This window comes from Heliangelus exortis, chromosome 1 (assembly GCF_036169615.1).
Source record: "Heliangelus exortis chromosome 1, bHelExo1.hap1, whole genome shotgun sequence".
Taxonomy (NCBI): Eukaryota; Metazoa; Chordata; class Aves; order Apodiformes; family Trochilidae; genus Heliangelus; species Heliangelus exortis.
Window position 1 is genome coordinate 174,081,781 of NC_092422.1, and position 14,398 is coordinate 174,096,178.

Below are 14,398 nucleotides of genomic sequence, written 5' to 3' on the forward strand. Positions count from 1 at the left end.
TAGACACAGGCATACGTCAGAATGTCCTATAGTCCCCCCGATGTGTGGAAACAAACTTTACAAGCCACAGAAGGTTATAAAGGAGATATGTTTATTATAGTGCTGGGTGCGATGGGGTTCTCTGTTCTGCAGCAAGCACCTATTTATTACCCAAAGTTATACATATGTATTAAGGAAGCATGCATATGCATAGAAGAAGTGAGATTATTCAAATCAACTATTAACATAAGTCTCCACCCATCTCCGCGTGTGCACTATTGCATGGTGGTCATATGCAGGGGTATTCAGGATGAAGGCCCTGAGTCTTCCTCACAGTGAATTTTTCGACCTTTAGTTCAAAACGCTGAGATGTTACAAGACGTTATTCACAGAACTGGCTCAAGCCGGCACATACCTTAGCTGCCTGCCCTTGCATACCACAAAGTTCCTCTTCAAGGTCCTACTAGTTTCTACTTTATTATCTTAGACAATGTTCTGCAAATGCAGCTGCACACTGAGCTATGCTTTGTAAAAAAATTGTTAGCCCTATGCTACTCCTGTAGCATATGTATCTTGTGCTGCTTTATTATTAGATCACAATCTTTATTAATTGGTCTGAAGTTCCCTTATCACCAGCAGTGATCCTGGGGGGTCTCCACTAGATCCAGGCCTCCTACTGGACTCTGTCCCATTGACCACAACTCTCCAACTTCTTTCCTTTAACCTGTTCATTCTCCACCTCACTGGTCAGTCATCCAGACCATAGATACCACATTTCCATAGTTTAGCTATGAGGATGGTGGGGGAGATGGTGTCAAGTGCTGTACTGACATCTTGATAAAATGCTGTCTGCTCAGCACACTTGGGGTGCTGCCTGTGTGAAGGACACCACGGCACTGAGCTGCTTCTTCCACCTTCATTTGCACACTGCCTGCTGTCCCAGGAGACCTTCCACCGCTCCCTGTCTCTTCAGGTCAGGGTTGATTTGTAGCAAGATACTGTCCTTGAGGTATTTCATGAGATATAGGAGCCCAGTGCTTGGAGGGACCATCCTGATCTTCACAGCTGCCGCTCCCACATAGTTCTCTGCATCTCAAAGGTTCAGGCTGTCAGGGAATGGACTGAGTGGTCAGGGTCATTCTCCAGGCACTCCAGCAGGGCCTTGCCCTGCATTTTTCTGCCTGTGTGAAGCAGAGAATTTCTCTGATGGTGACAGCAGGAGCAGCCTGGCACAAACGCCATGTGCACTGAGCACCAGCCTCCCTCCCTCGCTGCTGCCCCTCTTGCTTGTGGGGGCCAAGGGAGAGCCAGGGAGGGGAGGGCAGTAAAGCCTCTGTGGCCCCTGCTTAGCCATCCCGTCTGCTGAAAGCCACCTCCTTCCTTGCAGCCAGGCCCAAGCCACTGTGTTACCCACTGCCCCAGCCCCGGCTGCCAGCATGGCTCTGTCTGACCATGCCTTGCTCACCGTCTCCAGATCCTGCAACGGTGCCACCAAGCCCCTGACTTCCAGCAAATGCATTGTGTGACTGCCACCATTCCAATATCACTGGAGGTGGCACAGGTCACTCAGACTCTTCTTTCTCCATGACTTGGTGGCATTCCAGCAGCTGAAAGAACGACAGTGGTGAGAGACTGGCAGAGCTGCAGGACCCTGGTGCTGTGCAGCTCGATTCCTACTGCCAGCCCAGGGCCTGGGCTGTGGAGATGCAGGGGTGTTGCCCCAGCAGAAAGGGCTGGAGGCCAGAGGAACTGACTCTGCCTTTATATCCTTGGGGTCCCTCCCAGCCTCAGGGCTCACACCAACCTGGTGACCAGAGCCCTTTCCCACTACAGCCTCTGCTCCTCTCTAGCTGTCCTCCAAAAGCAGACTCTGTACCCTTCAGAGTGCAGAACCCTCCCGGGGGGTTTGCCCTAGGGAAGCTGTGACCTGCTCTGGAAATGCCAGACCTGCAAGACATGCTGCTGCTCCCTGAGGCTGGAAAGTGAAGGGCTGAGTTCCAAACCCCTCAGCCAGTTGTCCAAAGCACTCAGGTCCTGAGCAAAGGTTGAAAACACTTCCACCCTGCTCCTGTCCTACTCCAGCTGGGCAGAGCCCAAGGTCACAGGGCTGGCTCAGACCATTTCCAGCCAGCCAGACCACAGTCCCTCTTCTCGTCCCTCCCCTTCTCCTTCTTGTCTGGGGGACTGAGGTGCAGCCAGAACCACAGGGAGATGGGTCTGGGGTTACTGAGAGCCCTGTGTGCTGCTGGCAGGTCCCAGGTGAGCCGGGGGCTCCTTCAGCACTCAAGGGTTGGGGGAAAGAGGGGCCTGCAGAAGAACCCCTGGGGGCTGTGTGCCAGAGGGAGGGGAAGGGGAAATTGGAAAGGGAAAAGGGTAAAGGCAAGGGAAAAATGGAAAGGGGAAGGGAAAGGGGAACTAAGCTCCAGATTGGTCTGCTCTAGAGCAGGTCCAGGGAGGAACAGCTGCAGACCTACACCCTGGGCACGTGGGGCATCCCTTGTCCAGCCGAGGCCCTGGCACCTGCTGGCTATCCTAACCAAGGTCTCTCCAATCATCCATGTCTCCTAAGTCCTCCAAGTCTCCTTGAACAGTCTCCTGAGCTTTCTCCACCCCAGGAACTCTGGTGAGGAGGGTTTAAAGAGGCCAGCAAAGCAGCAGCAGCTGGGAGCTGCCATCACAGCTCGGAGAAGGAGACATCCCCCTCTTGGCAAGGCTGCGAGCTGTTCCCAGCTACTTAAGGGAAGAGGCAGCTGGGGACAGAGCCTGAAGGGGGTTTAGTGTCTGAGGCAGGGACACGGGGCAGCCACCATCTCAGGTATTGCACTCTGCCACACTGTGGCATAAGCCTTGCTTTCTGAATATATAATGATGTCTAGCAAGACTCTTGCAAGGGTTATCTTTTCACCCTCCAGACTATCATGTGGGTTCTTAATTTAATATACCAGGGTCCAGCTCACTACCTTCAGAAGGGTCTGGGACATAACACTGATCTCTTCTGCTGTTTGCCCTCTCACATCTGCATCCCAAACATATGCAAATTGCATTCAAATAACTCATAAACTGTCCCACTGAAATTTTTGCCCCTTGGTTGGACAGAAGTAATTTTTTGTCTTTTTCTTGCCATTTGTTCCACACCCCTACCGGCCCTAAACTTCCACAAAGAAAAACCAAAGTGCAGGAGATGAGGAAATTGAGAATAAAATACAAAGCATTTCTGGAAGCCAGCTTTTATGTACTCAGGGTTTTGCTGGTTACAATATTCACTCAGGATGTGCAAAACTACAAAATAGCATTTTCGAAATACATGATTTGTTTCCAAATGTCACAGTTTCTAATTCCAGATGACTGCCAAGTTACCAAGGATGTTTCTAATTCCATTAACGTGCAAATGTTATCTAGATATTGTTCTGATCAATAAACATATGTGCAATTTTGAGGACTCCCACATTTCTCAGAAAATTGAATTCTCATTCTCCAGCCAGTCTGTTTCAAATATCAGATAATCCACTGATTTGTAATATAATAATGTGGGTGGGGGTTCCCATGCTTACTATTTAGTACACTTTTTGGAGCAAAAGACGTTAATGCTTTCTAATAAGTACTCAGTGGAGCTATTGTTTTAGAAGCTAAAATAGATACATATTTGGTTTGTGCCCATGTTTTAGCTTATTTCATTAGATGCATTTGATAGAGGTAATTGTTTATAAATTATTCTCTCATTCACATTAATCTCAGGATTGGATACAAATGTGAGGAAAATTTTTATTTTACAGCTTAATTAATGCTCGCTCATTCTAAAAGCCAGAGCCATTCCTTCTAAAACCTTCCAACCTACATCCTTCCAAAAAACCTCTCCTAAATATGTTCTTAGAAAGGCAGCTGAATCAGAGGCTCTAGATATCTCCACAGTTGTCTTCATCAATCAGCTACTTAGAAATCCACAGCTGGACAAGCAAATTAAAGGAATCTGAATCTTCAAATATATCCCAAATAGCTCATGGAAAAAAAGGACTTTGGCATTCAAGGTCAGACAGCTTTTTTTAAAGATCAAATTACACCTTTGTAATTAAAATACCAGTTCTTTGGCTTAATATCTTCATTCTTAATATATTTTCATCTCAAGAATTAATCTGCTATTTCTCAAAATCCTTCGGCATAATCAGTTTTGAATCAGTTCAAATCATACGTTCAGCGTTCAGAGAACTGCATGATCTCATGCTCTTTGGATCACATCATGAACAGAACTGAAAGAAGGAAATATAGTCATGATAATCTTATGCTGCAAGGTAGTTAATTATTCCCAGTTCTATTCTCTGTAAAGAGTTTTACATTCTGATTAGTTGTTCTTAAGTCATCACTCATGGCTTGTAGCTCACATCTGCATTTATAAAAGTAAACCTGTCAGCATAATAGTATATTTTAGAGGTTAGATCTTGACTTAGACTAACACCTTTTTTTATTCCTTTCAGCTTTCTTAATTGGTAACAGACAGATGATACAAAATAACAGATTGTTTTAAATTGTTGTAGTCACTTCAGATTACATCTCTTACTTTTTATGATGTTGCTTGTTATTATCACATGATGTAGTTTGTCAAAATGACATATCAGTAACATGGCAGAAACACCAGATGTCATGGGAATGTAAGAACTGCCAGCTCAATTTAGTTAGTTTGTCCTTTCTAGCCAACACGTCTCTAATAGTGGCCAGTACCAGATGCTTCAGGAGAAGCAAAAAGTATTCTACAATGAAAAAGATTTGAAAAATCACTGTAGGAGAGCATTTGCTTTCTTTCTAGATTTACTCAGCAAATGATTGGCTTATTTCCTGCAATATAAGGATATAAATTTATTCTGGTTTTGTAAACAGCTATTATTCCTATTATAATTGTTGATTTATTTCCTTTCTCTGAATTCTGTTAAAATGTGACCAGAGGAATTCCCTGTCAAGATCATGACAAGGAATTAATGATAAATTTGAACATTTGATTCTTCTCTATTATTATTTCCTTCCAATTAATTTAAATATGTAGCCCCTCAATTTAACTGGCTTTCTCATTTTATTAGTTGAGATTGAAATAAAGCAATAGCGTTGCTTTACCTAGAAACCAGTGTTAAATGAATTAAAATATGGGCATTTACCAAATATTAGTAAATCATAAAAGGCTATCTTTATTCAGCTGACTAAAACTGCCATATACATTGATGTGCCTCTGAAAAACTGCTGGGCTAACTCTTCTGTTCCTGAAATCCCACAGAACTCTTCAGCTCCCTCTATTTTTTAATTCTGTTTTCAGTTCTAATTTTTATATCATTCTCAGCTTCTTTACTCCATGTCTCAACTGGTTTATTCTGTGTCATTTTGGGTGTGATTCAGCAAGCCAAAGAGAAGAACTTGTACACATAACCATATATGCATTGATTATTTTATAAATAAATGAACTATATTAAACTGTTCTCTAAACAGGTAGCACCTTTTTGTGAAAAATGAAAGTCACAAGAGTAAATTTAAAAAAAAATCATACTTTGAGGGAATAAAAGTAGTTTTTTTCAGACTGAATTATTCTGATGAGTCTGCTACATCATCTGCTAGATGAATAGATGACAAACAGTAAAGTGATCTGCATGCTTATATTTTGTCAAAAATTCAGGTGATCTTTGTGTAAGGAAGGTTTGACCAATTTGAGACAAAGGAGTGTAATCAAATTTCCTTTTTCTGAGTTCAAGAATCTTAAGGAATAAATGTATTTGTAAGTGTACACTTCCTGTCCTTTCCTATTTGAAGCAGTTTGCTAATGCCTAGTTTCCACTACCTACTTAATAAGCAGAAGACATTAACAGTACAGAAAACAGTAATTTATCTGTGAAAATTAATGGTTTACTGATTTTCTGTTAAGTCAGATTGCAAAGATCCATTTCCTGACTTCTAGGAAGGAGCAAGTAATCTTCATTTTACACCATGGGCTCAAGGAATAATATTCATTTAGTTCAAGAAGGCTGTTCTTCTTGTTGCCCTCACAGAAACAGAACTTAGGATTTTTTTAACCCCATTTGCTAGCTTTGTGTGCAATACCTGCACTTCTATAAAGGCCTTACTATCACTCCTGCTTCACATCCTTAGAAGCTGCAGAAAAAAATATTTCTTTCCTGTAGACAGGCACTACCAAGCAGTAACACACCCAGATAGTTGAGAAACTATCTCAACTTTCTTTATATGAAAGTTTATATGAAAGTTTATATGAAACAACTATCTTTATATGAAAAACACAATGGAGGAGTTGCATGGATGAAATAGGTAAAAGGGAGGAAAATTTCACTGAGAATGTGGCTGGCTTATATCATCTCCCAACCAAGATTTAATTTTAAAGAAGAAATAGGATTAAAAACCAGGTTTTTGTTCTCTTAAAATATTATAGTTGCAGGATGATTCCCAGACAAAACAACTTATTGAAGCAGCATTGCTAGGCAGGGATTGACTGACAGTCTGAGCAACCAACCTCCTCAGGGGCATCTAAACACAGTGCTTCATAGCAATCCAAATCCAGTAATGAACCTCTAAGCTGTGAACTATCTACTTTGCTGCATTTTGGTGGGCTTCAATTCCTGAGACCCAGACTATTTAGGGGAAAAAAAGAAAGGCAATATCATATATATTGCATTTCAGTCACAGTTGATTGCATCTTTCTGCTAAATAGATGAAGTCTGACCTTGACTTTGTTGTTTATAGGGCAAAGGAAAGGTACAGCACAAAGCTGAAAAGCAGTAAACAGGCAGACAGCTTTTTTTTTTTTTTTTTCTTTATAAACATGGTTTATTTTATTTCAGGTTTTATTTCCTATTCTGACAGGTATAAAGAGTGATTTAGATATCTATTGCTCAATACACCCAAATCAAGCATACTGGCCTGAGAGCTAACATTGGCCTGCAGTACTTCTATTGCTGAATTTATAGGAAAAGGAAAAGCTTATTTTTAGCACTAATTAATTTTCCTTATTAATGACATTGTGTTACACTTTCAGGCCATAAGCAGAGACACAGGAAATGATGCACACCGTGTAATTTTTCTGCTCCTCATAAATATATTTTTTAATCAGCCTTCAATTTTAGACCAAGCTAGAATGTAAACTCCCTTTTTTTTCCTGCAAAGGGCTAAAGTCAGGCCCATTCCTTCTGGTACAGAGTTCCTGCTCAAGGGTGGAATTCTGCTGCTAGAGATAAAACAAGTATGTACATGCATGGACTTGCAGAGCCATACGTGGGACACATGATGTTACTGTAGATCTGGTGTGATGGGCTGCCCTGAGCTGGCTTCTTAGCCCCCTCACAGTTGTTCAGTTACCCAGCCCCATCCCAGAGGACAAGAGAGAGAATGGGAAGGGGAAAATCCAGAAAACTCATGGACTGGGAGAAAGACTTGTCTAACAAGTGAAGGAAAGATAAAAAAACCCCAGCAGCTTCAGCTTCCTGAAGGACTGTTAAGGAAGCTCTAAAGATGAATGCTGTTGAGATAATGAGATGAACAAAAATCATTCTTATCAAACTGGTTGGCAACTCCTATCCCCAGTGTCATAAATACCTCAGATTGTAATGATTGTCTCAGTCCAAGAACCCTCCTACTCTCCTAGGATTTTTTCTGATTTCACCCATGAAACTTCCAGAAACACTTGAGCTGAGTGGTCAGAAAATGTCTTTTTAGGAGCCATGAAAATCTACCTTACAGTAGAGCCTTTTTTAAAACAATATCAGGACACAGAATATGGAACTTTTTGACACTGTGTTCACCCCACTAGGAACTACCTGTTAGCTCAGAGAGAGAGAGACTAAATATATTTTTATTGCCGACAGACTTTGTCATTAGCAAAATCTTCAGGTTTCTTAGCCAAAATTATCTGTAAAGGACTATTTAGAATTCCACAAGCTTGTTGACTAGATAATGATTAGATAGGCTTCCCATTACAAATGATCCTGAAGAGGATAAAGGACTTTTATGTGATTTAACTTTCTGTGAAAACGGCCATGGATGGAATTTTGGTGATTTTAGCACACCTTGGCTTTTGCAGAGAAGGCCTAATTTGCTATATCATAATTATTTGTAAATAGAAAAGTTTAAAAAATAATGCAGGATGGTGCACTGTATGGTTGTTTACTTAATTAAGAGGACTATTAGCATACCAAAAATGAGCACTGAACATGACAGCTGCATAATTTTAATTCCTGTCTAATCAAAACCTTAGGGAAAGCAGAAAAAATATAAAAAAGATTCTATAGGAAATGGGTCTTAATATTATGCATTTACCTTTTTTCTTCAATAAATTTTTAGTTGTGGCTTGAATACTGATGTTATGAAGTTAAATTATAAAGTACAGTATAGGCAAATAATCCTTCTGGGAATTAGACAGGAACAATGGGAAGAAAACTGCTGTGAGACTTTCTTGTAAAGAAATCAAAATGAATTAATGGGTCTCTAACATTTAGATACTAAGCCCAAGAGAATTGCTACTGTTGGAGCTGGTATGAGCAGTCATGTGGTATTATTTTATTAGAATTAAATAGAAGGTACCAAACCTTTATGAATTTAAATATGAATGTAATGCAGTTTCTGTGAGAAGGAAGACGCTAAACAATTCCCTTGTTTACTTTAGCTGAAAAGTCCCACACCTAATGAGATAGGAAGGAAGTGACCATATGTCATTTACAAGAGTGTAATGGTGAAGACAGTGCTGCAAAATACCAAAATGTTACAAGTCTGTAAACAAACTGATTAAAAAGCATAAAAATGTGTATAGTAAGGCAACAGTAAATTGGTATGTTCATAGATACAGTAGCATGTTGAGCTCTAAGCAATAATCAGCTATTATTTCTAATTCATCAAAAGAAAATAGGTAGATTTTTAAAATATTACCAAATTTCATGTACTTAGAAATTTATCCCCTTCTGGGTTCTGTTGTACTGTTCTAGACATAATAATCTCAGACAGTGTAATGAATCTATCAAGGGACTTACCTATTCCTGTGAACTGCAAAAAGAAGACAAGAGAGAGGAAAGTTCTCCATGTCCTCATCTGGTATCCCTGATACCTCCACATGCCTTCTTTCATACATCCACTGGTTTATGAAGTTGGAACCTCACCTGGAGATTTACCTGGTGTGTATAAACACACCTGAAGTAGCCAACAGCCACAGACTGCTTAGGTAATAGAGCACTGTCAATGTTAATTTATAAGGATATATCTCTACTGATTGGGAAAAAAGCTGTCTTCAGTATCATGTTCTCCACAAACTTAATTTATCATTATTATTATGTTAATTGCCATCCTCTTAGAATTTCCTTTACACAGTCTGAAGATGAGGCATATTCCTAGTTACATGCTTCCTTTTTCTGAATTTTCATCTTCTTCCTCCAGTCCCCTTCATTATTTCACACTACTGAAGAGAACAAATTTTGTCCATTTCCAGAAAGGCGAATTGTAAAATTTTCATTCAGCTGGGCAGTCCTGACTATCTTTAGTTTTCATTTGTGTGCTTTTCTTAAGACAGTAGGAATATTTGTAATTGAAAATGGAATGAAGACCTTATAATTGTGTCTTTACACCTCCAGAAAAGAACAAATGCTGTAATGATGTTACGATTTTTTAGCATATGTTTTCTGTGACACTACAACATGCTATGCAGAAACACATTTGTATTACAGGTCTGTCAAAAACCCATCAGCATTCATCATCCCTTTCTCGTCTACCCTTAGGTATCTTTGAATTTTTCATTTTTGTTTAAAGAAACTATGGAAAGCTTTAAAAATGCTATATTACCTCAGTAAACTCTTTACTTCTTTTTTCTATTTTTAGTGTTTTGATCTTAGTTTGAGTTGGAAACTGGAACTACCAGAATTTTTCACTACTCTTCCCATTTTCCCATTCCATTTTATATTCCTGCAATATGAGTACACTCTCCAATGTTTATCATTATTTATGAAAATAGTGGATAATTTTTTTTGTATTTGTGACCAACAATGAGAATCGTTTTAGGCACTGAGTATTTGCATACCTTTAAAATATTAATTGGTTTCTTCATCTCTTCAAAATTTTAGAAATGTATATGATGATGTATATTCAGGGACTAAGCTTCCCCAGGAAAAGTCAGAGGCTGCTCAGGCATAATAAGAGAAGATACAGCACCAGTCTCTGGTAAACCTCCATAGATTAGTAGTTGGCAGAGAAAAGCTGTTAGAAAACACAGTCCCAAGTAATTATCAGACTTGTTCCCCAATAAATGTTAGCTTGAAAGATAGTTACTAAGCAACTCTATGAGAAATGTTCTTCAAGAAAAAAATCTAGAGTTGAATTTGATGATAGATGTCAAAATGTTTTCTGTAGCTGGGAATTTTATCCTGCAGTGTTTCCTCTTTTCAGAATAGACCATTTCTCCTGGAAATGTAGCATTTGTATATATTCGTAAATCAAACTCTTTCTTGTAACTGTACTGACTTCAGTAATACAGAGAACTTGTCATGAATTCTTTAGCTCAGAAACTTTGCTATTAATTCATAATTATGCTCAGTGTTACCTAAAAATTTCAACTAACATGCATAATTTTACACATCCATGTTCCTGCTTCTTAATATATATACAGTGACAAGGATTTTGCCAAATGAAAGGGGAATACTAATTTGCACAAAACAAGTATTCAGAGGGCCTATGTTCATTTTAGGTTTAAGCACTAAAATATAAGTTTGTCCTTAGTGAGGTTGACTATTATTATCAGATATTGGTTGTACAGTTGGACTGAATGGCCCAACTAAACTAAATAATATAATTTTTATGCCATAGAGTGTGAATGCTTTAACATTTACCCATTTTTACCAGTATTCCTTTATTAAAAATGATGAAGTACTAACCTGAATGCTCTATGAAACTGTAATTTTGCCAGTAGAAATATATGCAGGATACACATAGTCCTCATTTAAATTTATTCATTAAACTTGTTTAAACAGATTCAGACACCTAAATTTGGACATTTACATGAAAGCTGAGTCAGAGCTTCTTTGTAAGCAGTGCAGGCCTGGCTGATTCAGAATACAGTTTTTCATCTCACTCATAATGAAGATCAGTCTCTGGACTCCACTGACTCTATTGACTAGGTGTCCACTGAGCAAGCTGTCATTATATACAGAGCAGCATTAAATTCCCTACTCACAAAGTTTGAATGTCATTTCATTCACCTTAGGGCATCTCTGACTTCTACCTTATCAGTCAGATATCACACAGTTTCCAATGGAGAGCCTCTTCTGCCCGAGGTGTTCCCTCTGAGAACATTCAGGGCATTCTGGAGGATCTAAACCTCACTAGATATTACCATTTAGTCAGTTCAGTAGTGAATCACACCTGTAATGACATAGTAATTTAGAATCTGTACTGGCTAATATTAATGAGAAAAACAGGGCATTTAAACCTACTTCCCCCTTCTCCATTTAAAACACACGTTCAAAAGCTCTTAAAGAGCTTGCCCTCTTATTTCTGGTTTATTAATATTGTGACAAATGTATTTATAGCAATTTAGTCAGGATTAACTCTTTGACCATTAAGTGATATAGCTTAATGGAATTCAGAGTTTAGCAGGAATGGCGCTACTGTTTCTATCTTGTATAAACCTTTTATCAAGTCTCCTATATCTTCTTTGAAGATGCAACAGAAGACACTTTGCCTCTTTGAGAGCTAGAGGCACTGGACTGGCTCTAATAGCTCTAGGAAAATCTTCCTTCCAAGAATTTGTGTATACATTGTTGTATGTAAAATTTTGGTTACTGTACCATGTGGGAACACATTCCATTAATGGTGTATTACCTGAAAATAGACATAGCTTTATTTTGACTTTATATCTGATCATTAAATAGTGTATCACTAGCTCTTCTACTGACATAAATACTTTAGCCTGTGTATTGTTGATGCCTCTTTCTGAATGGTCACATTTTCATTGTACTCATGCCTTTCTCAGATCAATCAAGATCTATCAAGTCGTTCAGTAGTGAAAAGCAGAAGAATGAGGTAATTTTCAAGTATCCGGTTTCACGGATGAGTTGGTTGACATTTTACAGAACAGTGATCCTTCCCCAAGAAACACTGAAATTCAGCCTCCAAAAATCTTTTCCAGTTGATGAACCTGATCCTTTCTCTCAGTCCTCTTCCTCATTCTCTCATGGGTGAGATTCAGTAAATGAAAGAACACAGTGGACTTGGGGATTATTTAAGAACAGACTAGATGAGAGCTTTAAACTTCTTTTTATGATTTTATACCCTTCATTTTCTCACAGTCTTCCAGTCCCAGTACTTGCTCTTGATTTCTTTCTCCACAGACGGTTTGCACGTGTCCCAGGAATGTTGTGCAGAAAGTCATATCCTTTTGTGCTGTTCATCTGCTTAAACTTACCAGTCTTGGATATTAATGGTCAAGGTCTCTGGGCATCCTCCAGCATTTGTTTCCACTCAGCTCTCTGATCTCCTGTATCTTCTCCCAGAGTCTTTAGTCCACTCAGAACCTTCACTTTCTTCTTTCCAGACCCCTTGTTCTTTCTGGGATCACTTCTTTTACAGAACCCTTCTTTAATGCACCAGCACTTCTTATGGATGCAAACCCCATGGTTCACCCAGTCTAAGTTGTGTATGTGCAGAAGCACTACACATGATCAGCATTTAAAGTGGCAGTTCTCTCTCATGTCTCATTATTAATTGCAGGATTCAGGACAAGTTACTTTTGCTTAGTTATGGTGTTACCAAAATTTACATCTAACCAGTCATAGACTTGCAGCCAGCATTTTTCACCTCAGACACATACATACAGTCCTTGTGCATTTCTTAAGTCCCTGCACAGCAGCCTTTCAATTCAATTAAATTAATTTTCATGGAAAAACATTGCTTTGAATTGCTAAACACTATACTTACCACCCTCAATGGATGTAGGTGCATGAGTGTACTATGAGAATAATAATTCTCTTCTTTTTCCCATGGCACTAAATGATTGTAGCAACAGCATCAATGTTACTACGCAATGTCATTCAGTAGGAGCAGGATCATAAAGTGAAACAGCTGGTGCTGAGTGTTAAGATATGCAGCCTCGGCAGGAGTTTTAGCTGTCTGAACAGGCCCTGAGAAATTACGGAACGTGACATGAGAAATTGCTGAACACAACAAACAACACAGTGAGAAGCTGGCAAAAGTTACAGCTAGTGCTGTGAGGGATGGCTGGATTGGACAGATGGCTAAGCTATGTGTGAAAAAGCCAAGAGTTATGGGTATTGTGGGGAGTATTCGGGATCTTTGGAGGAGAAAACACCTAGGTAATTGTATTGGCAATATGAGGTAAGACTGAGATGGCTTAGCTAACAGCAACACAAATACCAAATTTGGGTAAGGCTGCAGCAAAAAATTAGGCCACTGGAGAAAAAAATAATTGCATGGGGGTTGTTTATTTAGCAGAAGACAAGGGTGGAGAAAGCAGGAATCAGTGTGGATTGCAGGGAAGTACAACTATGGGAAAACAAAGGGGACAGGAGGAGGCCTCTTGTTATGCAAGAATGTGTCTGGTCAGTGCCCTCCTCTGACTGAGCTTCACTGCCTTTGCTTTGTAACTTCGCCCTATTTCCTATGCAAAGTCTAAGTGACAGCAACTAGAAACTGGGTTGTGTGCAATGAACCTCAGTCCTCTGTGTGCATCTGTGTGTGTGGGCAGGCATGCCTATCCCTCCAAAATGCATGTTCAGTCCTGCTACTGTCAGGAGCAGCAGCAGTGTTAGTAAATGTGGTAAAATATAGGAAATGGTGATAATTGGGAGTTTGACTTCAAAAGTACACTCTAAATAAGAACTAAAAAACAGTGTAGTCACATGCAATTCTGCTTCATACATTCTCATTCACTTGTCACCAAAGATCTTTCAGAATGCTAAACACCATTTGCAGTTTTACTGTAAAAAGGAAGCTAAAATGACCATAGCTTGCTTTCAGAGGCTATGAAGTAACAGCTGAGCAATACTGGCAGTGGTTTCCATGCATAAAAAATCCACATCTGACCACTTTCCCTCTTCTCCAATATACTGGTTCCAGTTCTGAACAGTGCAGAACCTCATCTTTCAGTGGGTTGATGTAAAAGTGAATTTAGAAATGTTTGTAGAAACACCTACCAGTATCATAATGTGTGCTGACTTTTTAAAATTGGATAACACAGAGGTATAATAACATGGAGAGGATACTTTTTTACACCGTCTACTTCCTAAGACTGTTTACTAGCTCCAGGACTCAATTAAAGAATTCAAACTGCATGTCAGGCTGAGATGGGCATTATTTCTCCCAAGATCTGACTTATATTGAAATGAAGCTGGGCTTGTAGGAAAAGAGTGAGGTTCAGCAGGAGGCCCTTGACTAGAGAACCAGGGGA

The 14,398-nt window shown here is 39.6% G+C and overlaps 1 long non-coding RNA gene across 1 annotated transcript; it reads left to right on the top strand.

Annotated features, from left to right (window-relative positions):
* The first annotated feature begins 2,163 nt into the window (after nucleotides 1-2,163).
* Nucleotides 2,164-14,139, top strand: LOC139791460 (uncharacterized). The gene is made up of 3 exons (XR_011723929.1): nucleotides 2,164-2,238; nucleotides 8,937-9,122; nucleotides 10,062-14,139. It is a non-coding gene; the product is annotated as an uncharacterized lncRNA (long non-coding RNA).
* The last annotated feature ends 259 nt before the right edge of the window (nucleotides 14,140-14,398 follow it).